Below are 14,975 nucleotides of genomic sequence, written 5' to 3'. Positions count from 1 at the left end.
TAGACAACCCCATGGGCATGGTGCTAATTATGACATAACCAAGAATGACCACAGCTATATCTTGGTGGCTGGGATCGAGTTAACTCATTTCTAGAGTAAAGCTCAGAGTTGGTCGTGCCACTGTCCTAACAAAAAGAGCTCAGTGTCGATAGCATTTGAGACACGTGCAGAGCCAGAAGATAGCAATGTTAGCCGAGGGGCTAAAGGTCAGCAATTTAATGAGGTCAACATCCAACAAAGTCAGAGTTAGACTCAGAAAAAACAGGGTTTCACCTACCCTTCTGGGTGGGCAGAGCATTGAGCAGCATGATTGACCATCTCCCTGATTGGGCTAATAGGACATGCACAGAGTGTGTAGCCTTCCACTGGCTCAGCCCAAGATAAACCAGAGCCCAAATCAACCTCCTAACAATGACCTCAGTCTTTGTCTTTGATCCTATAAAAAATCCTCACACAAAAACATTCATTTTTGTCCACTCTTTTGAGGCCATCACACCTTCATGAGATTGACTGCTCAATTTTTCAGTTGTCTATAGCTCTCCTCAACAAATCTCACTTTGCACACTCCCATGGGAATTTATAACCTTAATCATCATTGGTGGGAGACAACAACCCCAGAAGCCACTGTCCCAGGTCCATCTTTGGTAACTGTGAGTATCCAGCACCCTAGGTTCTTGGATCAACATAATTTACATATGAGCCAAAAAACATCTTGTCCTATTCACTCAAAAACCATGCATCAATTTAAAGAGCATCCCTTGTGTCTCATAGTATGGAATGATGTAGAACTGTCCTGATTGTGATCGTCCTAGCTTGGGAAATGAAGAAATAGAGGCAAAGACCACGTGTTCATAAATGCAAATATTATTTTAAAGACATTTGAACAACCTTCCACTTAGCTAGAACTGCTAAATACCTGCAAGATATACCAGATATTAGCATTTCTATATCTTTTTTTTTTTTTAAGACAAAGGCAGAGAGAAGACAATGAGAAATAAGGTTTCTACTTCAGGTAGACAATCTTGAAGCAGATGGATAAAAAAAGAAACTAACCTGTGCTTCTGACAACTGTTTCAGCCAAAAGACTATACTAATGTTTGCCAAGAACATGACTGCTAAAATATGAATTCAGTTTTAGATAGCAGGTTTAAATATTACACTGCTCATAATGTCATCTGTGACACAAGCTGTGGTTGGAGAGAAAGTTCTCCTCCTTCTCCCACTCTCCTTCCTCTTTTGCATTTCCTACCTCTTCTCCCATTGGCTGAACCCAGTGTGAAACCAGAAGTTAAGTCTATGAAATGCATCACGTCATAATTGATCTGGCAGGTAGACATGCTGTAAATACAGTATTCATGTATGAAATTAACATAAATAAATAAATAAATAAATAAATAAATAAGCCGGGAGGTGGTGGCGCACGCCTTTAATCCCAGCACTTGGGAGGGAGAGGCAGGCAGATTTCTGAGTTCCAGAACAGCCTGGTCTACAGAGTGAGTTCCAGGGCAGCCAGGGCTACACAGAGAAACCCTGTCTTGAAAAAACCCAAATGAATAAATAAATAAATAAATAAATAAAACAAATGTTAAAAAATTATTTGCCAGACCAGAGATTAGTAGAAAGGATGAAGAATGGTATGGCCAGCAAGCTTTTAATCCCAGTACTTGAGAGGCAAAGGCTGGCAGATCTCTGTGAGTTCAAGGGTAGTCTGGTCTATACATCAAGTTCCAAGTTAGCCAGGGATGCACAAAGAAACCCTGTCTCAAAAAAACAAACAAACAAACAAACAAAAGAATGGGCATGTACTCCAAAGACTCTAAGTCAATATGCTACGCAGCCATCTGTTCATTCATGCTTATTAGGTCACTATTCACAAGTATTAAGTTATGGACTCTGCCTTAGGGTCCATCAACAAATAGATGGAAAAAGTAAATGAGGTCTAGGGGTTGGCAAGATGCCTCACTGGTTAAGAGTAAGTACTGATCCTATAGAGTACCCAAATTTGCTTCCCTGTAGCCACATGAGGTGGTCCACAAACACACAAACACCTCTCACTCCAGGGTGTCCAATGCCCTTCTCTGGCCTCCATGGGCACTTTCATTCATATATGTGCACACACACACACACACACACAAACATACACATACTAGATAGTTTCAAGAAAGTAGAATAAGCCAACCCCCAAAAGATACACATTTGTGTATTCTCCCATCTGTGGAATCTAGGTTTTTACATACACACACACAAAGCATGAAAATAGAAGTTAGCTATTTGGGAAAAGGAAGAAGGGTGGTGAGGAGGAGTATGGAAGAAAGTAATGAGGAAGGAATATGATCAAAGTCCATGGCATATTTGAACAAAGTGTCACACTGAAGTCCTCACTTAACAGAAACCTATAAAGAATGAATGTGAAGGCTGAAACAGTAAATGCCCACCAAAAACATAAGGACTGAGAGGGCTGTGATGATGCTTTGGTCCGCTTGTACTACTATAAGAAATAATTTAAACTGGATAGCTTACAAACAGAAGAAGCTTATTTTTCTGGAGACAAGAAAGGACAAAATCAGAGCACCAAAAGATTCAGTACCTCGTCATGGGAAAGTCTTCATCTTTAATTCATCCATCATGATACATCAGGCTTGCCTCCTGGGTTCTTCATTCATTCATTCATTTCTTTTCTTTCTGACTGGCTCTCAAATGTAGGCCAGCCTATTCTCAAACTCACGATCCTCCTGCCTCCGTCTCCCAAATGCAAGAGTTATACAAATGTATCACTTATACCAAGATTTTTTTTACAGTAGAAAGACTTTGCTCTATGTCTCTACTGAATGTAAAAACAAAAGACAAAGAGTGATAGAGTTTTTCTGAAATGCTTCTCCATGAAAGAGAAGAGTACTCAAACATGTTTTAATATACATGTAAAGTATTTCTGTTTCTAAAATATATAGACTTTTCCTCGGCTTACTTCACTCAATTATGTTATGTTCCTGGAACTCCACTGTCATTTTAGCTTGAGCTCCTGGACAAGAACTGTACCATTAGAAAGCAGGAAAATTATCCAAATTTTGTAGAACTTACTGATGGCATGGTCAATGTTTCTGCTGTATCCTGGCACTGAATTTAGACTTCATATATCTCTATGCCATGACCTTCTTTTTCCACGATATCCTCTTAGTAAATGAAAGCATCTAGACAAATATTTACCACACTGCAGGTAGGGGATCCTTCTGGCAAGTGAAAGAATAAAGGCAAAGACCTCTGCAACGGATGATGATTAAAGGAACAGGAATAGATTGATTTACTTAGTTAAAGGAACATATAGACTTAAAAAGTACAGAGGGTAAGAGCAGTGCTGTGGGAGATACAACTAATTAAAAACTGAGGTGGGTAATGACGGAGGAATTAACAGAGGGAATTAATCACACAAATGATGGGAGAGCTGAGAACAATGGAGCAACACAAAGATGATCAGCACCAAGATGTCTGCCGCGGCTAACACACGGATACATCACAAAAAGGAATACCAAAGCCCAGAGCCAAGATTGCTGGGAGAAATAGGGTTTAAAAAGTGCTAAGGGTAGAACCAGAAGCACAAAGGGTGGACCCGGAAAAAGGACCCGGTCTACAGCATCAGAACCATGGAGAGGACTGAGCCAGTGCTGAGGGAATCATCTGACGAGGCTACCAGTTCATCACTGTCCAATCCTAAGTGGGGGAAAATGTAGAGCAGGAGTCTGGAAGCAGCAGGCAAATAACGAGTAGAAACCAGACGATCTAAGATGTAATAGGGATTTGGGAATAAGAAATGGTAGTAGGGCTGGCAAGAGGGATCAACAGGTATGGACATTTGTCACAAAGCCTGACAACTTGAGTGTGATCACCAGGACTACACAGTAGAAGAAAAACAACTCCCATAAGTTTCCCTCCGACCTCCACACAAGAAGATAGATAGAGCCTTTCCAATCGGCCGTACTCCTGTATAGGAGGCAGCCATGGCGCCCAGCCGGAATGGCATGATCCTGAAGCCTCACTTCCACAAGGACTGGCAGCAGCGAGTGGACACGTGGTTCAACCAGCCTGCTCGCAAGATCCGCAGACGCAAGGCCCGGCAGGCGAAAGCGCGCCGCATTGCCTGCCCCTCGTCCCGCGTCCGGTCCCATCAGGCCGATCGTGAGGTGCCCTACAGTTCGATACCACACCAAGGTCCGGGCTGGCAGGGGCTTCAGCCTGGAGGAACTCAGGGTGACTGGTATCCACAAGAAAATGGCTTGCACCATCGGCATCTCTGTGGACCCAAGGAGGCGAAACAAATCCACGGAGTCACTGCAGGCCAACGTGCAGCGCCTGAAGGAGTACCGCTCCAAGCTCATACTTTTCCCTAGGAAGCCTTCGGCTCCGAAGAAGGGAGACAGTTCTGCTGAAGAACTTAAACTGGCCACCCAGCTGACAGGACCCGTGATGCCCATCCGCAATGTGTACAAAAAGGAAAAGGCCAGAGTCATCACGGAAGAAGAGAAGAACTTCAAGGCGTTTGCCAGTCTCTGCATGGCCCGTGCCAACGCCCGGCTCTTCGGCATCTGGGCAAAGAGGGCGAAGGAGGCTGTGGAGCAGGATGTTGAAAAGAAAAAGTAACGTGTGGTTAGAGAGCTGCAATAAATTTTCCATAAAGCAAAAAAAAAAAAAGATAGATAGATAGATAGATAGATAGATAGATAGATAGATAGATATGATAGATGATAGATAGATGATAGATAGATGGATAGATAGATAGATAGATAGAAGATAGAAGATAAATGATAGATGATAGATAGATGATTGATAGATAGATAGGTAGATAGATGATAGATAGATAGATAGATAGATGATAGATAGATAGATAGATAGATATAGATACATAGATAGATACATAGATGATATATAAAAAGAGAGAGAGAAGCAACAAATACAGACCACACATTTCAGTAGCTTGAGCTGATTTAATTTTCTAGCACCAGCCTGAATTGTTTCCATTCTTCTGATACTCCCAAACCTTCAACAAAGCAATTCTAAGGCGTCTGTTGTTAAGGAACTCCACCTTGAGTTATTCTTCCCCATATGGAATAACTTTTCTCCCAGTTTTCTCTTTTTCTGGGTGAAATGTATAACCTCTTCATTAACTTACTGTATCTTTTCTTCCAGAACATTAATAAAGATGGTTACAAAAAAAAAAATCTGATTCTTTCAGAAAACAAGCTGAACTCAATCCCTCCGTATGAAAGTTCTCCTTATAGGATTCTCAACTCTTCTCCAGGTCAGAACTCAATGGCAAGACTAAATTTGCAGCTACAAAACACCAAATCCATTGACTTGAGAAAAAGCCAGTCAGTATTTTAAGGTACTTCTAAGTAAAAGCTACTCCTCACTGACTCGATGCACTTTCTCATTTCAATCATGAGAATTTCTCAAAACACAGGTACGGAGTCTACTTCTCAAGTGATGTGTTTTAAATGAGATAGTTGCTGGTTTTTTTTTTTTTTAAATTATATATCAGTAAAACTACTTCTGGTTGATTTAAGAGAAAGAACATTATAGGGGAACAGAAGATCAGGAGTTGGGAAAAAACAATAAAATTATTTATGTCTTACCTTCAGTTTATGACACTGAAAAATAAAAGTGATTGTTTCTGCTCTAAGTACTTTTTAGAACTTTTGGAAGAGAGAATGAGATACATAGTTGAAAAAAAATGCCTTATGAAATGCAATATAAAGGCACAGGTACAGAGTTAGAATATCTCAAGTCCAAATCCAATTGAAACACTCACTGGTATATGTGGCCTCAAGTAAATTATTCAACTTCTCTGTCTTGCTTTCCTCATCTGTAAAATGAGAAGAGCAGGAAGACCTCACTGGGTTTGGCCCCTTTCATCAACAGTGAAACCTGATGTCACTTACACCCCCCAGAGAAATCATGGGGCACACTGAGATCACACCTCATATCCCTTTCTTTTTTTTTTTTTTACCCCAACATAGTATTTGTATTAATTATTTGAGAATCTCATACAATTCACCCTGATCACACTCACTTCCCATTCCTCCCAGGTCCACTCTCCAACTCTTGTGACCTTCCCTCCCCCCACCAAAAGAAGAAAGAGAAATACACCAAGTCCAATTTGTGTTGCCCATACACTCAGTGGAACATGGTCAAACTCCCAGTGACCAGCCCTGTAAAGATAACTGAGTCCTTCCCCCACCAACTCCTGCTAGAAGCCAAAGATTAGCAAACTGTGAAGAGCTACACTTCAGCATCTTTATCACAATTTTTATGGACTCTCTTCTATGTTTAGCAGTATCCTTCCTTTCCCTTATTTAATTTTCCTAAAAGCATTATTTGAACAATCTCTATATCTATAGCACATAGACGTATCCGCTGCTTCTAGGCAACTCACAGTGAGTCTACACTGCTTTCTCAGGTTGTTCGTGATACAGATAGGGCACTTAATACCATGTCGGGCACTACGATTGCTCCGTAAGTCTGAGCAAAAAGTAGGCCAGGAAGAATGGGATAAATGATCATGGTGTTGTTATAAAACCCCAGGCTAGTGGTTAGGCCCGTGGAAGCTGCCACTGCACCCTAATAAGCAAAAAGCTGAACAAATTGAAAAATCAACGGTTCTTCCTGGATTTGACGGGGAGCAAGATCACCAAGCAAACTGCTGCCCCCAAAAGCGGGAGAAGCAGGCTGGCAGATACAGAGAATCACAACTTACACCACAGCAGCCTCTGCAGGAGCCAGTGATGAGGAGAAAGACTACTGCATAGCTGAAGTCCCAGCATAGCTAACCCAGAGAGTCTAAAACTTCCAGGGAGCCAATCTCAGGAGACATCAATATTTTGGTGAGTTTTACCTCTAGAAGGCCTATCAGATTCCCCCGGCAAATATCAAGGAAAAGAACCATTTTGGACCAGGCCAAAGCATTCTTCTTAACAGTGCAAGCCACTGTAGCTGGGTATGGCGACTGCATGCTTTAATCCCAGTATTTCTGTGAGTTCAAGGACAACCTGATCTACATAGTTCCAGGACAACCAGAGCTATGGAGCAGGCCAAGCTGCTGACAGTTATCAGAGATTAACAAACCTAGAGGAAGGGAAATAGCCACTTCAGAACACCCTAGCCATTCTGTGCAGGCTACAGTGAAGTTCACAGCCCAGGTTCAGGTTCACCCGAAGACTGAGATCTAACTATGCAATCATAGAATTACCCTTCTCCTACACTATATTATCTTCATGTCACTGTGGCTAAAGTACTTCACAAAACAACTTAAAGCAAGACCAATTTCTTTAGGCTCATGGTTTCAGAGAGATTTTAGCCCTCTGTGGCACAGACAGCAGGGCAACAGGACACTCACAGCTCTTCCACAATGCATCAGACTGGAAGCAGAGGGTTAGACAGAAGCAGTTGTGCTATGCCCTTCAAAAGCTTGCCTACAGAGGGCCGGGTATGTGGTGCACACCTTTAATCCCAGCACTCGGGAGGCAGAGGCAGGCAGATCTCTGTGAGTTTGAGGCCAGACTGGTCTACAGAGTTCCAGGACAACAAGAGCTACATAGAGAGATTTTGTCTCAAAAACAAAACAAAAACTGTCAACAGAAAGCTACTTCTACCCGTCAGGCTCCACCTTATAACGTAGAACCTTCAAGATGAGTATTACATATTCAGAGCATGAGCTTGTGAGAGACAGTTTGAGATTCAAGTCACAAAACACACCTTAGTCACACAGCGTTATTTATTAGCATTTTTAAAAGTTAAGACACTGTTTTGTTTTGAGACAGGATCTCACTATGTAATTGTGGCTGTCCTAGAACTCACTATGTAGCTCAGGCTAGCCTCGAATCCAGGCTAGCTCAGAGATCCACCTGCCTCTGCCTCTACCCCAAGTGTTGGGATTAGAGGTATGCAGCAGTATGTTCAGCTGAGGACATTTTTTGTAACTATGCTTCTCCACTAGGCCCCAATAAACCTGACTAAAATTTAAAATGGTGTCTACTACCTAGCTTTCTTACAACTAAGGGGAGAGAAATTTCCCCTCAACAGGCTCATTTCAGTTAGCATAATAACTAAGGACCTTCTTCTAATCTAATACTTGTGAAAACTTTAACCCAAGGTAACCTGATGTCAACCAGTCAGAGTTTTGCTATCCTTCTTTCTCCCAGCCACCTCCTTGAAAGGAAAGTAACTTAGAAATGGGCAGTCTCCTCTTTGTTCATTTCTGCTTCCTTCAGCCCTTTTCTTTCTATAAAACCAATCTCCTCAGCTCAAATCATTGGAACCCCTGTTTTGTTTTATGAACTGGAGCGCTGCCTGATTCTAAAAATCACGAATAAAACCAATATATCATGTCCAGCTTTCAACAACAACAAGGGAAAAAATGTAATAAGTCATAAGAAAATGCAAAGATACAGACCAGAGGCACAGCACGCATTAGCATTGGTGTGGCAGAAACACTGGAATTCTCCAACTGAGAATTTAAAGATAGTAGGTTAAGGGCTGTCTGGATAAAACAGACAGCATACATGACCACACAGACGATGTAAACAGAGAAGGGAAAATCCAAAGACATGCTGAAGATTAAAACACATAATTATAAATTATGAATCATTTTGAAAGGCTTGTTTGTTGACTGAACAGGGCTAAGGACAGAAACTTTCAAAACTGAACAGGAGAAAGGAAAAAGACATACACATGTACGCATGCACCCTGTGTACACCGTATAAGTACACATGTGCACATATCAACATTAAAGAACTGTGGAATAATCACAAGCTCCCCGGCTTCCCAAACTTAAGACTGATTCCTAGATTTTTTTTTTTTCCCGAGACAGGGTTTCCTCTGTGTAGCCCTGACTGTCCTGGAATTCACTCGGTAGACCAGGCTGGCCTCGAACTCAGAAATCCGCCTGCCTCTGCCTCCCAAGTGCTGGGATTAAAGGCGCGTGCCACCATCGCGCGCGCCACCACCGCCCAGCAATTCCTAGATTTTGAAGTGACTTTCTGTTTCATTGCAAACTCTGGTCTCCTGGTCTCAGTTACTCGGACTACCTGATGCCATTATGGAGCACTGAAAGAGAGCAGAGTTTTGAGGATCCCGCTTCAGTGGTATACCCCTGGTGAAAGGGAAACAGAAGAAGATATAAGAAAGGAAATGTCATGAACTCCAGACTCAAATTCTCCTGAGGCTGAGAACCGAAGCTCCCCGAACAAGCCCTGTCTCTGATGAGGAGCCTACAGAATGTTGTGTTAGCTGTCAGACTTGGGGCAACTTGTTACACAGTAACAACTAACTAGTAATGTGGAAAGACAATGAAATCCCAGATATCAGCGACTTGGTGCAAAACCGAAGGAACACAAAGACTATGAATAAGAGGAAGGTGGTAGGGTGGAATTACCCAAAAGACACTAGGGGAAGCAAAGGGAAGAACCCAACTGTCAGCATGCCAATATGGAAAAAGAAAAGAAAGAAAAATAAACAGCATGAAACATCATTAACAATGACAAACTCGGGCTGGAGAGATGCCTCAGAGATTAAGAGCACTGGCTGCTCTTCCTGAGTTCAGTTCCCAGCAACCACGTGGTGTCTCATAACCACCTATAATGAGATCTGGTGCTCTCTTCTGGCCTGCAGGCGTACATGCAGGAAAAACTGCCCTATACATAATAAATCTTTTTTTTTTTAATGACAAACTTGGTATTAAAACTCGATTTCTAAGGTCCCTGAAACATCCAAACGAGGAAAAACTGAACTGTTAGCCAGATGCAAAGTGTCACTATTAAAAGGGAGACAGAAAGTCTTTTTCTTAGAAAAACAGAAAAAGAAAATGACTGACCTTTTAAAAAAAAAATCAGAGTTTAATCTTCAGTCTTCTGTGACCTGTAAGGCGTTCCAGACAATGGAGACTCTCTGAACTAACTCAGAGTCGCTCTTTCTGGTCATCTGACTGTATAAATTACTAAGATGCCGCTGTGAGTTCAGTCTTAGCCAGAGATTTCAATAAGCTTTCTGAAATCATCACACATTAATAGGTTCCCTGGAAATTCTCCAGGGTTTCATTTTCCCAAGGCAGTCCTGTAGCTTCCTTCCCAAAACTGCAATGACTCCATAATGACCCCATGTGTCTCTCTTGGCAGCGTGATGGGGCAAAGCTGGGGGTGGGCGGTAAGGGAGGGGATGGGGAGGCTGGGATGTGGATTCTGGTCCCAGCATTGTCTAATCAGTCCAAGGTCCTCAACCAAGACGTTCTGCTTCTGGAATGTTCTTATTTGACAAACATGGCTGGCAATGCCATCCTTCACGGCCCTGACATCAAGGTAAATAAACAGATGGAAGAGCACTTGGCAAACTGTAAAGTGCAGGGCAAACTGGGGGTTGGGGGGGATCCTTTTAGCAGTCATGTTTTTGGAGAAGGCCGCCTCTCAGCTAAGGACAACCCCTCAGTCGGTTTAGATCTTTAGTTATCAGGTTAGATCTCTAGTTATCTAGTTATCAGGTTAGATCTCTAGTTATCTAGTTTAGATCTTAGTTATCAGGAGATGCTTCTCTCCAGCGCCTCCTCCTGCATCCCTCTGCTTGCACCCATGCTCACCTCTGCTCCTGTCCTGTGTTCACAAGTTCACTTCTGCCTTCTCCCACACCGGAGAGGACTCCCTGACTTTCTCGTCACCCCCTCTCTGTTTTCCTTTCCGGAGGAGACATTTCCCACTAATAAATGCTCCAGATCTGTCCTTGAGGAAAGCACAGTAGACTCATCGGCTTTTCATTTTCCAGAGAAAGGGCCACCTGCAGAGCGCGGACTCATTCTCCACAGGGCTGCAACCCTAAATATCAGCTCGAAATTAGCAGAGGTCCTGTGAGCCTGGAGCACCGACGACCAAGAAAACTTAAACTCTACCCAACGTCTCCTAAAGCTCTGTACTCCCCCGCATGCTAAATTTCAAAAGGTCATTCTTGCTTCCCACAAGCCTACATCCCTTCCCCCAGGGAGATATTTGATAATTAAGAGCACTAGTTTGAAAACTGATTGGGCCACCGTGGGCAAACGGCTTGACTTCTCCGAGATTCCGGTTTCCAGTAAGAATAATGCCCCCTGCTTTTCCGTCCTGTGAGTATTACTTCTTTTTCCTGCTCTGTGATCAAATACTAGCCAAGGAGCAACTTATGGAAAGATGTATGCTAGCTCATGGGGGCGTGGTCCGTGATGACAGAGAGGTCGCAGCAGCTTCTCCCTCACATTCAGAGATCAGTGAATGCTGGTGCTCCAGTCCCATAGGAAGATGCTTCCCACACTGAGAGTGGGTCTCCTACCTCAGTTTCCCCATTCTACAAACTCCCTTATAGACACGCCCAGAGGTTTGTCTCCAACTTGATTACAGATCCTGTCAAGCTGACAACCGGTGTTAACTATCAAACCGATTAAGCATTAAAAAGAACAATGCACATGCCATGCTTTAAAATATGCACCCACCAATGAACCTCTAACTGTTAACTAGCAAGCAAGCCCTAACTGCTGCACAGAAAGAAGGCTTCAGCCGCCCTCAGTCTAGCCTAGCTCCTGTCCTCACACCCTCTTCTTGACCTTGGAACATTTCCCTTCCTTCCTGTCACTCCTAATAGACCACATTAGGGCCTGGCTTCTTAGCAAAGCATGAACACGCTAGCTTGTGTTTCCACTACACGTTTACTGCATCTCTCATCGCTTGTGTCTCCACTACTCATTCACAATTCACCCTATACTTCCTTACACAGAGAGGTAAGGACTGTTTTGCCCCGGTCTCGTTTAGTGCAAATGTGTTTTATTGCCAATGTTGTGATGTGCTATCAGTATTCACCAGACTTCCACGCAGGATCACTAATGTGAATGCTGAATTTTTTTTTTCCTGGTTTCATTGAGATAAGGTCTCACCCTTGTAGGCCAGCCTGACCTCAGCTTCAACCTCCCAAGTATTAAAATTACAAGCATGAGCTACTATATCCAGCAAACACTGAGTCTCCTAAATGTAAGTACATTCTTTTTTTTTTTTTTCAAGACAGGGTTTCTCTGTGAAGCCCTGGCTGTCCTGGAACTCACTCTGTAGACCAGGCTGGCCTCGAACTCAGAAATCTGCCTGTCTCTGCCTCCCAAGTGCTGGGATTAAAGGCATGCGCCACCACCGCTCGGCCATGTAAGTACATTCAATGAATAGCAAGGAAGGGAGAAATGTTGGTTGGCTGGTTGGTTTTGAGACAGGATCTCGCAGGCCGGTGGTGGCGCACGCCTTTGATCCCAGCACTTGGGAGCCAGAGACAGGCAGATTTCTGAGTTCGAGGCCAGCCTGGTCTACAGAGTGAGTTCCAGGACAGCCAGGGCTACACAGAGAAACCCTGTCTCGAAGAAGAAAAAAAAAAAAGAAAGAAAGAAAAGAAAAGAAAAAAGAGACAGGATCTCACTGTGTAGATCAGGTTGGCCTCAAATCACAGCTTCACCTGCTTCCCCTGGTGGAATGTGTCATTTTAAAGGCCAAACAACTGGCCAGGCTTCGCCGGCAGTGCACTTTGATTTCTAGGTGAAGTTCTTTTTTTTTTTTTTCCTAGGTGCAGTTCTAATACAGCTTTGTCAGTAAACTCATCAGGAAAAGAAATAACGTAAGAGAGACAATCTTGAGAAGATAAACCATCAGATTTTAATTAAGGCGACAGCAACTGGCTGGAACCAGTAAATGTGTACCCAGGAATCTTGATCTTTAAAACAAGGTTGGAGTAAGGTTAGTTTGAGTGATCGGTGAGCAACTTAATTCCCAAAGTCACTTGTTAATAATATTTAGAGGTGGGAACTTTAAGGAGAGATGAGGTCATAAAGGCTAAATTGTGGATTAATGGGTTCTTCCTAATGATGGAATGTTAAAAAAAAAAAAAAAAAAGCCAGCCCTGTCTCTCGGCTGTGCCTTGTATCCCGTGATGCCTTGCGCCACCTTGTGGCTCTGCGGAGTTCCTGTAGTCACGAAGTCATCCACCGAATGCTGCCCTTCGACGCTGAATTTCTCAGCTTCCGGGACTGGCAAATGAATGAACCTTCATTCCTTACAAATTACCCAGAGTTTTGTATCTCCGTCATAGCACAGAAAGCAAACTGAGTCAGTAAAGTTGAAAAAGAGGGTTGGCGGTGGACAACAGGAAAGGCTCTGGGGAGGGAAGCTGTGCCTCACACAGGAGTAGACCCTTCTAGGATCCAAGGATGAGTTCCCCCACAAACAGCAGGGGGGAGGAGGCTCTAGAAGGGAAAGACATCCCCTGTCTCTCTTTTAGACCCTATTCAAAGAGACTAAATCGAGGTTAGTCTCAAAAGCAAGGTCAAAAAGAAAGCCTAGAAGATAGGCATGAGGGCATATGCATGCAATCCAGCCCTCAAAAAACCAAGGCAGGAGAATACAGGAGTTTACCGTTAGATTTTATACTATAAAATTTTATACTCAGGCTGGGCAGTGGTGGTGCACGCCTTTAATCCCAGCACTTGAGAGGCAGAGGCAGGCTGATTTCTGAGTTTGAGGCCAGCCTGGTCTACAGAGTGAGTTCCAGAACAGCCAGGGCTGCACAGAGAAACCCTGTCTCGAAAAAAAAATTATATTCAAAAAAATTAAAAATTAAAAAAAGTGGTCGAGTCTAGAAAAACCAAACAAACAAACAAAAAAAATGGTCTAACCACAAGAAAATGGCCCCAGAATTAACTAATCTAGACTCATAGGAGCTCATAAAGATTGACTGGACAATCGGGTATGTCCAGTATGGGTCTGACCTAGGTCCTCTGCATATATGTTATGGATATATAGCTTGGTATTCTTGTGAGACACCTAACAGTGGGAGCAGGGACTGTCTCTGACTGTTTTGCCTGCTTTTGGAACCCTTCTCCTCCTACTGGGTTGTCTCATCCAGTCTCAGTATAAGAGGAAGTACCTAACCTTATTGCAAGTTGATATGCCATGTTTGGTTGATATCCTTGGGAGGCCTGACCTTTCCTGCAGAGAAACAGAGGAGGGGTGGATCTGGAGGAGAGGAGAAGAGGGAGTGGGGACTCTGAGGAGAGGAAGGAGAGGAAACTGTGGTCAAGATGTAATCTATGACAGAAGAATATAAATAAATAAATAAATAAATAAATAAATAAATAATAAATGAGAGGTCTAAGATGATAGTGCCCTTACCCAAGGACGTCTGTCACCCCTACGCATTTGCTCAGTACTTAAAAGACTTTTCTCTTGCAATTAGACACTGAAGTTTTTAAATGTGAGCATGGTTTACAGATCAAACAACTACCAAATGCAGCTAGTGCTAAGCCGATCTGCCTTGGTGATATTTCACTAGTATTGCCAATCAATAGACCAGTGGCCAGTGAGACTTTCAAAAGGGAGTCAACCTACTTTGAACTTCAAATCTTCCTCCAGCAAAATTGGTGTGCGTGTAGGCAGCTTCACCAGTTTTGGGGTGCCTCAGTACTCTGGTGAGGCGTCGGAGTCAGAACACCATTTTAAAGAAACATCCTCCACGCATCTCAGCATAAACGATGGTTGTCACAGACGGAACTGCGAACCACCACAAACACCTTCTCCCTACTCCACCCACATCTACATGCTAAATCCCCAGCTGCCAGGATGACGATATTTGAAGTCGGGGCCTTCAATATGAAGAAATAAGGAAAGCTAAATATGATCTAAAGGGTAGGCTCCTGTTCCAACAGAACTGGTGTCTTCTGGGGGTTGAGATTGTGATCTCTCTCTGTCTGTCTCTCCTCTCTTCTCCCCCTTCTCCCCTTCCTCCTCCTCTTTCTCCTGCTCCCCCTCTTCCTCCACCTCCTACTCTTCCTCCTGTTCTCCCTCCTCCCTCTCCTCCTCCTTTTCCTCCTCCTCCCCTTCCTCTTCCTCTTGCTCCTCATCTTCCTCCACCTCCTACTCTTCCTCCTGTTCTCTCTCCTCCCTCTC

General features: G+C 43.3%; 1 pseudogene; it reads left to right on the top strand.

Annotated features, from left to right (window-relative positions):
• The first annotated feature begins 3,986 nt into the window (after window positions 1-3,986).
• On the top strand, window positions 3,987-4,632 carry LOC114634020 (annotated as a pseudogene).
• The last annotated feature ends 10,343 nt before the right edge of the window (window positions 4,633-14,975 follow it).

This window comes from Grammomys surdaster, unplaced genomic scaffold (assembly GCF_004785775.1).
Source record: "Grammomys surdaster isolate TR1022 unplaced genomic scaffold, NIH_TR_1.0 98, whole genome shotgun sequence".
NCBI classification, from domain to species: domain Eukaryota; kingdom Metazoa; phylum Chordata; class Mammalia; order Rodentia; family Muridae; genus Grammomys; species Grammomys surdaster.
Note: the sequence above shows the minus strand (reverse complement) of the source record. Positions and strands in the feature narration are given on the sequence as shown.